The 12,020-nt window shown below is 36.5% G+C and overlaps 1 protein-coding gene across 6 annotated transcripts in view; it reads left to right on the top strand.

Moving 5' to 3' along the window:
• LOC114134081 (latent-transforming growth factor beta-binding protein 2) overlaps window positions 1-12,020 on the top strand; it is a 111,789-nt gene that overhangs the window by 28,332 nt on the left and 71,437 nt on the right. The gene's annotated exons all lie outside the window — the stretch shown is intronic.

Genomic DNA, 12,020 nt, shown 5'->3' with positions numbered 1-12,020 from the left:
GTGTTTTTCAAACTGTGTGCTGACACATCAGACTGCTGCAGGCATGCTGCTGGTGTACAGAGAGGATGTACACACTGATGCGTGCGTTACTTCATAGGCCCAGCTTGACTTCAGCTTGTATATTAAATCAGACATTTCTTGCTCTTGGTGTGAGTTTGCATATCTCTGGAAAGTTTGTATTTGTGCTGATTTCTAGTTTTACTTGTGTTATTTCACAAGAAAAATTGCTTTCTTGTAGGTCATTAATAGTTACTAATTACTAAACTATCTAATAATGCCAGCTTGTCAAAAACATTTACACCAGGTTTTACTGAGTCAATTAATAGTTAGGAACACCAACTTTTATTTAGCACATTATATGTTTGGGTGGTAGCAGTTAACACGGTAACATCCTACCAATGTTCACTTTCATCTCATCAAGGTCTCAAACTAAATTATGGGGCTTTTAAAGATTCTAATTGCAGGGCCAGTCAAACTGAAAATCATTTGCCAGTTTCTCAACGCATCTCATATGTTATTGCTCATCCCAGGTGGCAACAACAATGCAAAATGCATGTCAGAGTTCACACAGTGCCATGTTTTCTACTGGATACTTTTTTTAAGACTTGAACAACTATGTCCAAAGTTTGTCACAGAACTCTGGCTTGAAACCACAACCAGAGAAATGAAAGCATGCAGAGAAATGGGAATAAAAATTGATTGAACCTGGCCACACGAAAAAAAAATACAAAAACACCCAGTTAGAACAACAATACCCGCAGTTTTCTCTACATCAACTGTTATGCTTATGTCAGTCCTGCCGCTTTACTGGTGACTAATGCGGCTGGTGGTTCTGCCGCTTGTTGACTTAAGGCTTTGCACATAGCCACCCAGCTGTTTTTCAGAGGAAACTGTGGTCATGGTGGGAGTTCTTCATGTTTATCATGGATCACTAGTCACTTTCAGACAAACCACACCAGCGTCTGCCCTGGGCTCAAGTCAAAATGTTTTCAAAATGATCTTTGCACCTGCAAGATTTAGAAGAAGCAGTGATATTACTCCTGGTAGCTTTGATTGAGATCAAATATGAATCTCGTTCTCTCTAAAATTAAAACATGGTGCTTGGGAAAGTTTCTTACGGTACCAGCTGGCTGTCTGGTTTTTACCCAAAAGTGATGTCCAGAATCATCCCCTTGTTTTGCTGTTTGACTGCTACTTAAACAGAGCAGGTCTTTGTTGATGAAGAGGCTGGTAAAGGGGAAAAGAATAAGGTAATTCCCCAGGGTTGGACAGTACTGCATGCTCTTCTCTGAACAGGGCTTTATGCTTTTTATAAACAGTTATAATTAGTATCCTTGCATTGATGGACTGGGAATGAACTGGAACAAGGTCAAGGCCCTAGCTTGGTCGTACTTGAACCAAAGAGTCAAATTTTTAGTTATTTATTTTTTGAGCAGCTTCTTTTGTGACATAAACAAGATTGTGGCTGGAAGTTTTGTGTCCTAAATTTGTAGCAGGGGTGTAATCCAGCAACTTTTTACCTTGGGCTTAATATCAAACGTTTTGCTGAGGATTTACAAAAGCTTCCCTGTCCTTAAGTGATCTGTATGTTGGACAAGAAAAGGAAATGTTGGGCTTAAGTGTATCACATATCACTGAAAAAGAAAATCAAGACTCAAAGTAAATTTTGTTTTTAGTTTGAGCCTGGATTTACTATAGAGTTTTGAATATCAACAACGTTAATACTGACTGAGCCTGGGATCCTCTTAAATAGATAGAACCAAATGAGCCCCATGAGTGTTTGGCTTCCTGCGAGACCATGCGAAACAAAGGAGCACAGACATCTCCGTCCAAAATGTTGGACTTATATGTCTGTCTATTGAAACTTTCTTAAAGACTCAGCAAAGTCTGCATCCAAAGCCAAATCCCTCTCACCGCCAAGGATTCTGCAGCTGTTGTACAGTCAAAATACTGCACAATGATTTTAGACAGTAAGGTAGCTGTCCCAGAATGCACATTGGTTTTAGTGCTAACCAGATGGATATGTCATTAATCAAACTCTTGAATGAAGCACAGTGCTGACATGAATCAAAGCATGGCTGTGTGTGGGACCATTTTGTCCATTCTGGTTTTTCATTGCAGGGTTCCCTGTGAGGATGAACTCAGGAGTGCATTTGAAAAAGGAGTCATCCAACATGCTTAAGGAACACACATAAATAATTTAGTATCTCTTCCACTTTTAGTTTGCTTACAATTTTTTTATGCTCCTTTTGGGAAATTGATTTTCAGGCTCGATAGCAGTACTTCTTACAAAGCACAATCACAGACATTCACAATATTTAACACACCTTAGAGAGCATATTTCGAAAATCTAATTTTTCTTTTTAATTTTGCTTGAGTTTATTGTTTTCTTTGGATATACCTACTTCTCTAAGTGAAGTAGTCCAATGTGCTAAAGAATGACAGAAAAGAGATCACTGGGCAGTTGAGAACTCACACAAAAGTTGACAAATAATGTTAACAAACGTCATACTCAAATATCATTACATAACACAATGGGCCCCCAAGCAAAATTCAGAGATTTCAAAGTCTGCAGTTTAATTTTATGATCTGGAAGGGAAGATTTACGGTGATATATCTAGTGAGAAGGAAATAGATCTAACATACTGGCACCCTAGAATAATTTCTGTTTCAACACAGTGATGAATGACTGCTTTATTTTTCAAACTGTACTTGAAAAATATTTTCTAGCAGAGTTTATGTGACATATTGTAATTCTGGCATATTTAGTTCATTGTGAAAAGATGTGCATCAACCTGCCAACAAGTGTGGCACCAAAATTATCTACTTTATCTTAGCAAAAATGCAATGACTGTGCAAGCCTAAACTTTGGCCACATAATCAGTTAATATTTTAGCTGTGTAAATGTTGAAAGTTACGGTTCAGCATTTGCACTTGCATGAAATGAAGGAACATCTCCTTGGTCTTGACTATATTTAGCACAAGGTTCACCTTATTCTAAAAGCAACTACAGTAGTGTACTTTCTTCTTACTCCTTATCCTTGCATCAGCCTGCTCTATGCCTTCACTCTGAGCCTTATGTTTTTGTGAAACTCTACTAAAGTTTAAAAATCAGTGCTTTATTCATCTTCAAAAAAGAAATCCCTCCACCTACTCTCTTGTTGGAAGCTGTTTTTGGCTTGCCGTCAAAGCAGACTGACACATGACGCTGACCAGCAAATAGACATAGCCTCAGTCAGCACTTTGTAATGACTCTTCCTGCTGACCTGTCTTGTGGCATTTTACTAAGTGAATGATCAGAGCAACTACAATAAACTGGAGAATATTAAATGGCCTCTCTGCTAACCACGTCTCCGGGCATTTTGAATCAAAACCCTGAACCACAGTTACCACAGTGTGCTGCTTCTATCCAGAATTGAAACTTTCTGGGTTCCTTCAACTTTGAAAACCAAACTTTATAAATACTTAGGTAAAAATAGACATATTGGCAGTATATTTTATCCCTTAGAGATAAGAAATTGCCTGTTTTTTGGGGGGGGGGGGTTTACAGTTCTTTTCATAGACTAGAATGTTAGGGCATATGTTTTGATCATGTTGTGTCTGCTAAGCTCCGGGTGGTTAAATTTACTCCAAATCTGTTTTCATGCTGGTGAGGAAAGCAATACCTTCAAAATTAAATGAAACTTTATCTTGTGTTTTGTCTATGTATCACTTTTTCCAGATTCAAATAACAGTCATTGGTAAGAACATTTTTAAAGAACGTTCTTTGTTTCTCATTTCCATTCACTGTGATTTATTTCATCCATACTTTAGCTGCTACTAGCCAACTCTGAGTAAGACATCCAGACAGGGAGAACATGATTTAGTCCTGTGTATGTCGTCGGTGCGATAAACCCTTGAACACACCCAGTTTTTCACAAGGGGGAATATTCTGCCAAGGCTCACAATTAAACAAGTCATAATGACTGAAGATTTTATCAAAGGCTTGACCTTAATTGCTCTCTGATGTTTGGCCTTACAAGACCAGATGTACAAGGAAAACCTGTTTTAGTGGAGTCCAGTTTATGTATAATGACTGTTTCTATGACAAGGACAGTTTGTTTTATTCCATTTTAACTAATTTGAGAAAAGTGACACTAGGTTTGTATGTTATGTCTTTGATTTCTTCAAGTGGCCAGATTTTTCTGCAGAACAAGTTGTGAGAAAAGCTCTGCCAGAGATTACATTTACAAAAAGTTGTAATTTAGGGTAGGACTTTAATGTGACAGTGGCTGCTGTGGAGTTATTTTTGAATTTTCAATAAACACAAACTTTACCACTACCATCCTGTGTCATGGTCTTGTTGCCATGAGGAACACACAACAGTATAGCTAAAGTCTCCCTGCCATTGGATATTATAGTTACCGGTGCATGCTCTGGATCAGTCATGGGGGTTTTATTGGCAGAAATGCATGATCTATGGATGTGGTTGTACTGTATAGAGCCAGAGGAATGAAATGACCACTTTGGGATTTGACCACAGGTGGTACAGATGGTTAAGTGCCCTGACTGAGTGAAAGGATTTATATATTTTTTTCTTGCTGAGACTTTTTTCACTTACTGAAAACTTCAGTTTCTTTTTCTTTTGGCATAATAGTAAACAGAAACCTCAGATCCTAATTTTCTTTCACAAGAACGGATTTTTCACTAAGTAATTTCAGAGCATCCTTCAAAGACCACAGAATTAGCCTCTGCAGTTCTAGCAATAAAAAACCTAATAAAATAATCCCTAATTACTTCATAAACAGTTCACTTTAGATGTTGAGGAATGTGTTGACTCTGAGCATGAATTATTCCATAAATGGGTAACATGTTTGAAACCTTGAATATGAAAACAGCTTCTAGTCAAGAGGTTTGTGTCTCAGAATAGATTGGTTACGTACTTCTCATATGTCTCTCTGTTGTTGTTTCAAGACTGTGGTAAAACAGAAACTGGAATATATTTATCTGTGAATGTGCAATGTGGTTTAGGCTGCATGTTGTGATGACTTCTAATGCAAAAGCCAAAAGCAAGTTCTGAGACTCGGAAAATGGCAAAGTCAAGACTAGAAACAACAGGAGGTTATTCCCAACTGAGTCAAGAAGCTGATCAACTTGTCAAGAGTAATATGAGACATGTTCATACTTACATTATTTTGAATACCACTCTATAATTTGGTGTAAAAATCCTACAAGATGTCTATATTTTCCTTTGCAACAACTGGTTCTGAATCCAAAGTAGGGAATCTTCAAGCAGCTGGACCAGGACCACCAGCAACCAGAGTTAGTAAAGTTAACTAAAACTAACAAAATAATGAAACCTGAAATTGAGAAAACATTTTTGTTAATTTAAATAAATATGTGATAATTTTAATGGTAAAAAACTATGCATGAATCTATATACAGTAGTGTGCTTATAAATCTAAAACATACTGAAATTATGGAAATTATATCCTTTGTTTTTATTAATTTATTTGTTGGCCTTTCAAATAGAATAGTGAAATACATTTTCTTTACCCACATACAAGCAGTTTACATCAGCTGACAGCAAATTATGGTACTTCATACTCCTCCTGGCAGCATTTCCACAAAATGGTGACAGCAAAAGTTAGAAAAAATCATTCTGCACATTGAAATGAACCAAAATATTCAATGTTTTAAACATTGAACCATTTTCATTGAAAATTAATGGTACTAGTACCATTAATACTAATGGTATTAGTACTATTTCAATGGTTCAATAGTACTTATAGTACTATTGGTACTATTAATACTAATGGTATTAGTACTATTTCAATGGTTCAATAGTACTTACAGTACTATTGGTACTATTAATACTATAATTAGTTGGAATACTATTTCTTATTCCAACTAAGAATTAGTAATTTGTTAGTTGGAATTACTATTCCAACTAAGAAAAATTAAACAATGTTTAACTAATAATAACTAATATTAGTTAGTTATAAAACTAGCTAATAAAAACTAGCAAACACACTCTAAAACCTAATTAAAACTAGATAAACAAAGAGTCACAATGAAATAAAACTAAACTATAATGAAAAACCCCAAAACTAATATAACCCTGGCAGCAACCTGTGGGAACATGTCAGTCTTGTAAAGTCCCTTCTCCACGGGTGTGGTTTTTACCGGTTTCACCACAGTCGGCCCCTGCCACATCCATCTCCATGTGGAGATTCTGCGCGGTACCTCACCCTTTTTTGTGACCACTTCAAGTGTAGTAAAATCCTGGCCAAGCCCTGTATTGCGTCCAAGCGTTGTGATTCATAGTAGACTGAGTTTGTTGATTGGATTAGGCTGTAATCTTAGCTACTTGACAATTTTGGCTGCTGTGATAAAATGAAATATCTGGGTTTTATTTGAGTCAGCCTTGATAACACCCAGACAGAAGATGACATGTATCATAATTTTAGGCTTTAATCTTTAATAATATTTATAATGGCCATATAGCTAAAGAAGAAGAAATATTGCATGTGCATGCACTTTGCATCCTAAAAGCGGCTTGAAGCCGCCTTTGGGATGCATTTATCCATACTGCTACTCAATATAAATATGACCTCAAGATTCTTCATTATTTAGTGTCGCTACTACACTCTTACAGTCCGCCCATGTTCCTGCCCATGTTCACACTCACAATAGTGAAACACTCAGAGTAGAAGTAACAGTTGCAATTAAACTTCCACCATAAGCAGAAGTGTCATTTTGCATTGATGCTTAATTAATGTTGATTTAAAAAATGCACAGAACCTCTTTTTAATTCAGTGATATGAAATTCATTTCAGAAGAATTTTTAATTTCTACTAAAACTGATTTATTTCTCTTTGTGTAGTCACACTGGTACCACCAAGAAGAAAAACAAACAAGGTATAGATAAAATATATTTAGTGTTTAGTGTGTGTACTGTCTGGCAAGTTTTTACTTTTAAAAACGTCACTTTTGTTAATGTCTTGGACATCATAGAGATTCATAACACCACTGGGCTTTGGATAGCATAACATGAACAAGAGTCAAGTGTGTATGCATTTGTTAATGCTCTCGAGTAACGTCTGTGGGGAAATGTTTCAACAGTCTGCACTCCCCCTACTTGTCTGCGAACCTTGGAGCTCCATCTGTTGCTGAAACTATTCCAGAGGAATATCTCTCTTGTCATTCTTGAACATAAAATCTTGAGTAATAGATTAACTGCCTCTGTAGATTTCACATTTCCTGGTTTAACGTTGTCTATCCTGATAAATGCAGCTTTTTTATTTTTATTTTTGCAAATATGGTTTGTTCTTTTATAATAAACCCTCTGGATCCAAATCTCTTAACTGTTGATCTTCCTCTTTGTAGGAAATACCTAAAATCTTTGGAACAGTAAAATATTATTGCATCCAAAATGCTTTGTATCCTGCACATGATGGTCCCTCACCGACTACAAAAGTTTGTGTTCCAAATGCATTCGTAAATCTTGACTCTTCATTCTTGCCAGTGTTTACAATGATTGAGCAGCATAAGGTTTTCATTGTTTTTGCTGCTGTATGCAAAGGGTTTTTTTTTTTAATTTCTACTGTTCGCCGGAGTTATTTTGATGATATGCCAATTTAAACAGTCTTTGTAGCAAGCAACATTCTCTTTGAAAGAGAGAAATGTGTGCAAACTTTAATTTGCATTTGGTGTTTGATTGCTATCATTTATGCACCCACAAACAAGACTTAAATTGCTCCTAATGTGTATAGATCTTCTGTAATTTAGAGTTTTGGCTTTATGTTGGAGAGACAATAAAGAAACATTTAAGCATTTTACTAAAAATAAAAAGTAGGTCTAATGAATCAAAGAGTTAAATGATGGTCATGTTGATTGGTTGTAAACCTTTCAGTGCTTCAAAGTTTTCCATTTGCCATTCTGGAGGTTGTGACCAGTCCAACACAAAGAAAACTGTGATGGATAAAGTGACAAGCTTGGGAGCTATCAGGTGTTAAAATGCGACCCAGACTGGGATGCTTATGCCAGAAAACCTGCCTGCTGTCACAAAGTTCTGTTTAGACAGCTCATTTGAAGCCACATTGCTCCATCCAGTCACGTCATATTAGTCTATTTTCTGCTTTAGCCACTATAAAGAAACAATCCAAACCTTTGGATGGCTGTTCAAACTTTGCTTTTCTCAAACAAATCCAAATGAAAAATGAGCTCTGTATAGCTGGAACTGTGCTGGGCTTTAGGTGCTGAAAGAGCTGGTTAAAAACCATTTAATATCACTGTAATGACCGTTTTTGTAGGCTTTAAGGTATTCTAGGCCCAGAAGTAGGTTCTCAGCTTGGAATACATCAAATGTCAAGAGTGCTTTATTTCTTTGTGAGATTTATGCACACCGAGAATCATAAACGCACCTCAGAGACAGAACTGTTAGTGAATGAATCAGCTGTGGTCCATACGTCTCTGAGCAATCCTCCACATAAACACTGCTCTGGCCTCGTCATGCAGAGTGGGCTAAGGAGACAGTTTAAGGTGTAAACAGTTCCTTAGGATCTGGGTCACTATGTGTGTGTGTATGCATGTGAGGTTGATCTGATAAATCCAGAATTCCCCTGTCTGTCTGAGAAGTACTAGCTTCCCAGTGGAACGCTTACAGGAACACCTCTTAAACGATTGGAGTTGGTGCTTTCCAAGTCTCCACTACAGGGGTTTATTGGTGGTTAAATGAGGACGCCTTACAAAATTTCACCCAAAACCCCAAAGCTTCAGTGTACACCTGGCATTTTGCTTGGCAGTATAATTCAAAGCTCTTAAGATCAACAGGGTTTATGTGCAGCATCAACAGAAGTACAGACATCAGAGGATTTCAATTCCTTTTGACCATCTTCCAGCTTTTTATACTGACTTGTGTTTTTGCACTTCTCGTCTGTGTGCTCCTCAAAAGTCCCCCTCTTCAACTCATCTAGATCAACATGATGTGAAGTTGGAACTGCCGTTCATGCTGTCTTGTCAGAATTTTTGGAGAACGAATGTTCGCGTGTTGTAATGTAGAAAGGAGTTCATAGATTGCCAGCTAAATGCAAAGTAAAACTTTAGCAATTCTTGGAAGCTTTTTATAATTTTAGCTTAGTGTTGATTCTTGGCCATGGCTTTTTGTGATTGTAATTTTCTCCTTTGTGGTATGATGAGATCTTTTTCCATATGTATATGTGAAATGAACAATATTAATGGCAGTTGTTTTGTGCCAGTAACTTATGTCTTACTTGGAAGCTTCTATTGCTGGTGCTTTGATCAAACATTTGGCCTGAGATTTATCAAAATTTGATTCTTTTGAAAAAAAATTGTGAACATGTAAATGCTCAGTAGGAAGATTTCTTATATGGAACTTGATCTTCCTTATGCAATAAATATTCTACAGTTTTATTTTTTTTTTCAGTAGGAGTTCTAGGGCCTATAAAAGAAAAACAGGCCCAAGATATCACAGCCACAAAAATTAATAGTCTCAAGGTGCTTTTTCATATCTCCTTTGTTTTACACCAGAGTGTTTGTCCTTGAAAATATCACCCTTAGTCAAAACTGACCAACGCAAACAGTTGCAGTTAAAGCTCACTTGTGTGAGGCAGTTATTTACTTTTATGTTTGTAATGGTAAGTTGATCAAAACCGGTTGGTTTTGCTCTGGCAAGCCTCCAAAACAATTGATTGGGATGAAGATAACATCTGTTTGTTGTTATGGAGACTTGGTGATCCTAATGCATCATTTCTTCTGAGTGGAACGGCACAGTTTGGTGCATTTTAGTATGCTATTTTGTTTCCACAATAGAAATGGTCCATGTAACTAACTCATACTCCACTATTCCTGGGCCCCTTTCAGTTGTTGGTCCATAAGACAATGAGAGTCTACGGTGAATGTGGTGCTACTGGCGTCACACAACACAGTTCATGGCTCGTGACAAAAACAAGACATACTATTATGTTACTTATTTGTACCTGCATGATTCCACATTAGGTGTTAGGGTTCAACCCTGGAATTGAAAACACTTTATTGAATATGCTAGATTATAAACAAGTGTACCAAATCACTGGAAACAAGGCATGCCACTCTTTACTGCAGTTTTCTAACATTGAGTTTTTTTGTTTTTTTTTTTACAATTGTTATCATTCTTTGGCTGCTTGTGCAACTTTATTTTTCACAGTTTTAGTTCATTTAAGCTTTTAAACTATTGCTATGATTATAAATATCAGTAGCTCTTGGCAAGTAGCCGTTTTCTTAAACCTTATTTTTTAGAGTATTGAAGATAAATTCACATCAGTCTCGATTGACATGTTCTGTTGAGTTTCCTAATGAGGGACGGCAATTTTCTAATTAGAGTTTGTTAAAACCTCAGAGAAATACTAAAGGGGCATTATATATGGCAAACATTCAGCTGTGCAAAAGCCTAGGTAGACCTAGTACCGGCTTTGAGGCACAGCTCCTCCTCTGAGTTGCAGCCTCGCAGAGTATCCCTCTCTCACGACTTCCCCACTGAGCTCCTTCAGACTAGCATCTATTAGCAAACACCTAGTGGAACTGGCCATCAGCTGAGCTCATTATCCAAACTGCTTATCAGTGCATTGCTGGTAAAAATGTTGTTAAAGTGTTAATAGAGGAGCATTGTTATGATGACTTCAGAAAGAGCTAGAATTTTTAAAGAGACAGAAGCCCAATTTCAAGGCGTTAAATTATGAAGTCAATTTTCTTTTAAGTCATATTCGATAGTAATAGCATTTGTATAGCAACTGAAGGTAAGATAGTTACTTGATTGTGCTGTTTAAGTGCCTGGAAAGAACACGGTACTGGCCCTTTCAGTCATGATTCACTATTTTATGATTCAACCATCAAAAAACATATAAAATACTTGAGTAACTTTAGAGAGAATTTAGTAGAGAATTTATCAGTAGCGTCACTGACTTGGCCAAGGGTGATTTTTTAAAAAACAAGTTCTAACATAATTTTTTTTCTTTCCCCAATTGGAAAAGTACTCAAGTCAAAGATTGGATTTCTATAAATCTTTTCATGATAGATTTAGCTGCTGCAATAAAAGGAGAATGTATTAAAAGACATTACTTTGTTCTGCCCTGCCCAAAGGTTGAACGGAGAGGTAAAATGTCAAGTCAAAAGTATTTTTTGTGCAGATGTAGAAAATAAGCCTGTGTCTCAGCAAGTCTGTCATTTTCAGCACAGTATCTTCATGTTATTCACCCAGAAAATCTAGCTTCAGTTAGAGGTATATTCCTGGAGGACATGGTCCATATTGACAAAATACTAAAGCAAAACTTGTTTTAATGATTAGTTTCTGACTAAATTGTTCCTCTCCTTAAAGTGAACTATAAATTATTGTGAAGATAAAAGTAATTATCTACACATTAAAGCCCTCAAGAGAAATCTGAAGCCTTTGGGAGTGGCTATTGGAGTTTTATGAGGCTTTCGAGTTCCTCAAGGAAAAGGGAAAATAGGGAAATTGCTTCAAATTAGATCATGCTGCAGGGATCATGTTTGTGGTTGAGCTCATTAGATATGTTCTCACATCTCCCACCCAGTGTTATAAAGCTCGAAATAAATGTGATCACAGCACTAATACTTTCAGCATATGGAAAACTGCAACACTCCACATGTGGGACTCCCCTCTTACATATATCATCAGTTTTACAGCTTCTTTTTAATTGTGTTCAGGTTTGTAGCACTTAATAGGTAAAATCCTTTACTTGACAAGAAATGTGTTAAAAAAACATGAAAGAGTAAACACAAACAACATAGAGGAAAACTCAGAAACAGTGGATAACACAATTTTTACCTAAGACAAGAGGAGAAAAAAATTACTTTACTCATTTGTTTTAGAGTTTAAAAAAGTAAAGATTTATATGAAGATTTTTCTATTTAGAATAAAAACATTCTTAGAATAATAGCTTGAGAAGCTAGCCAAATAGCACCCCATGAACCTTACATAATTCTCAGTGGAGTGCAGAGTCTGCCTGGAATTCTTCTGTGTA

The sequence above is a fragment of the Xiphophorus couchianus genome, chromosome 19, assembly GCF_001444195.1.
Source record: "Xiphophorus couchianus chromosome 19, X_couchianus-1.0, whole genome shotgun sequence".
NCBI lineage: Eukaryota > Metazoa > Chordata > Actinopteri > Cyprinodontiformes > Poeciliidae > Xiphophorus > Xiphophorus couchianus.
Note: the sequence above shows the minus strand (reverse complement) of the source record. Positions and strands in the feature narration are given on the sequence as shown.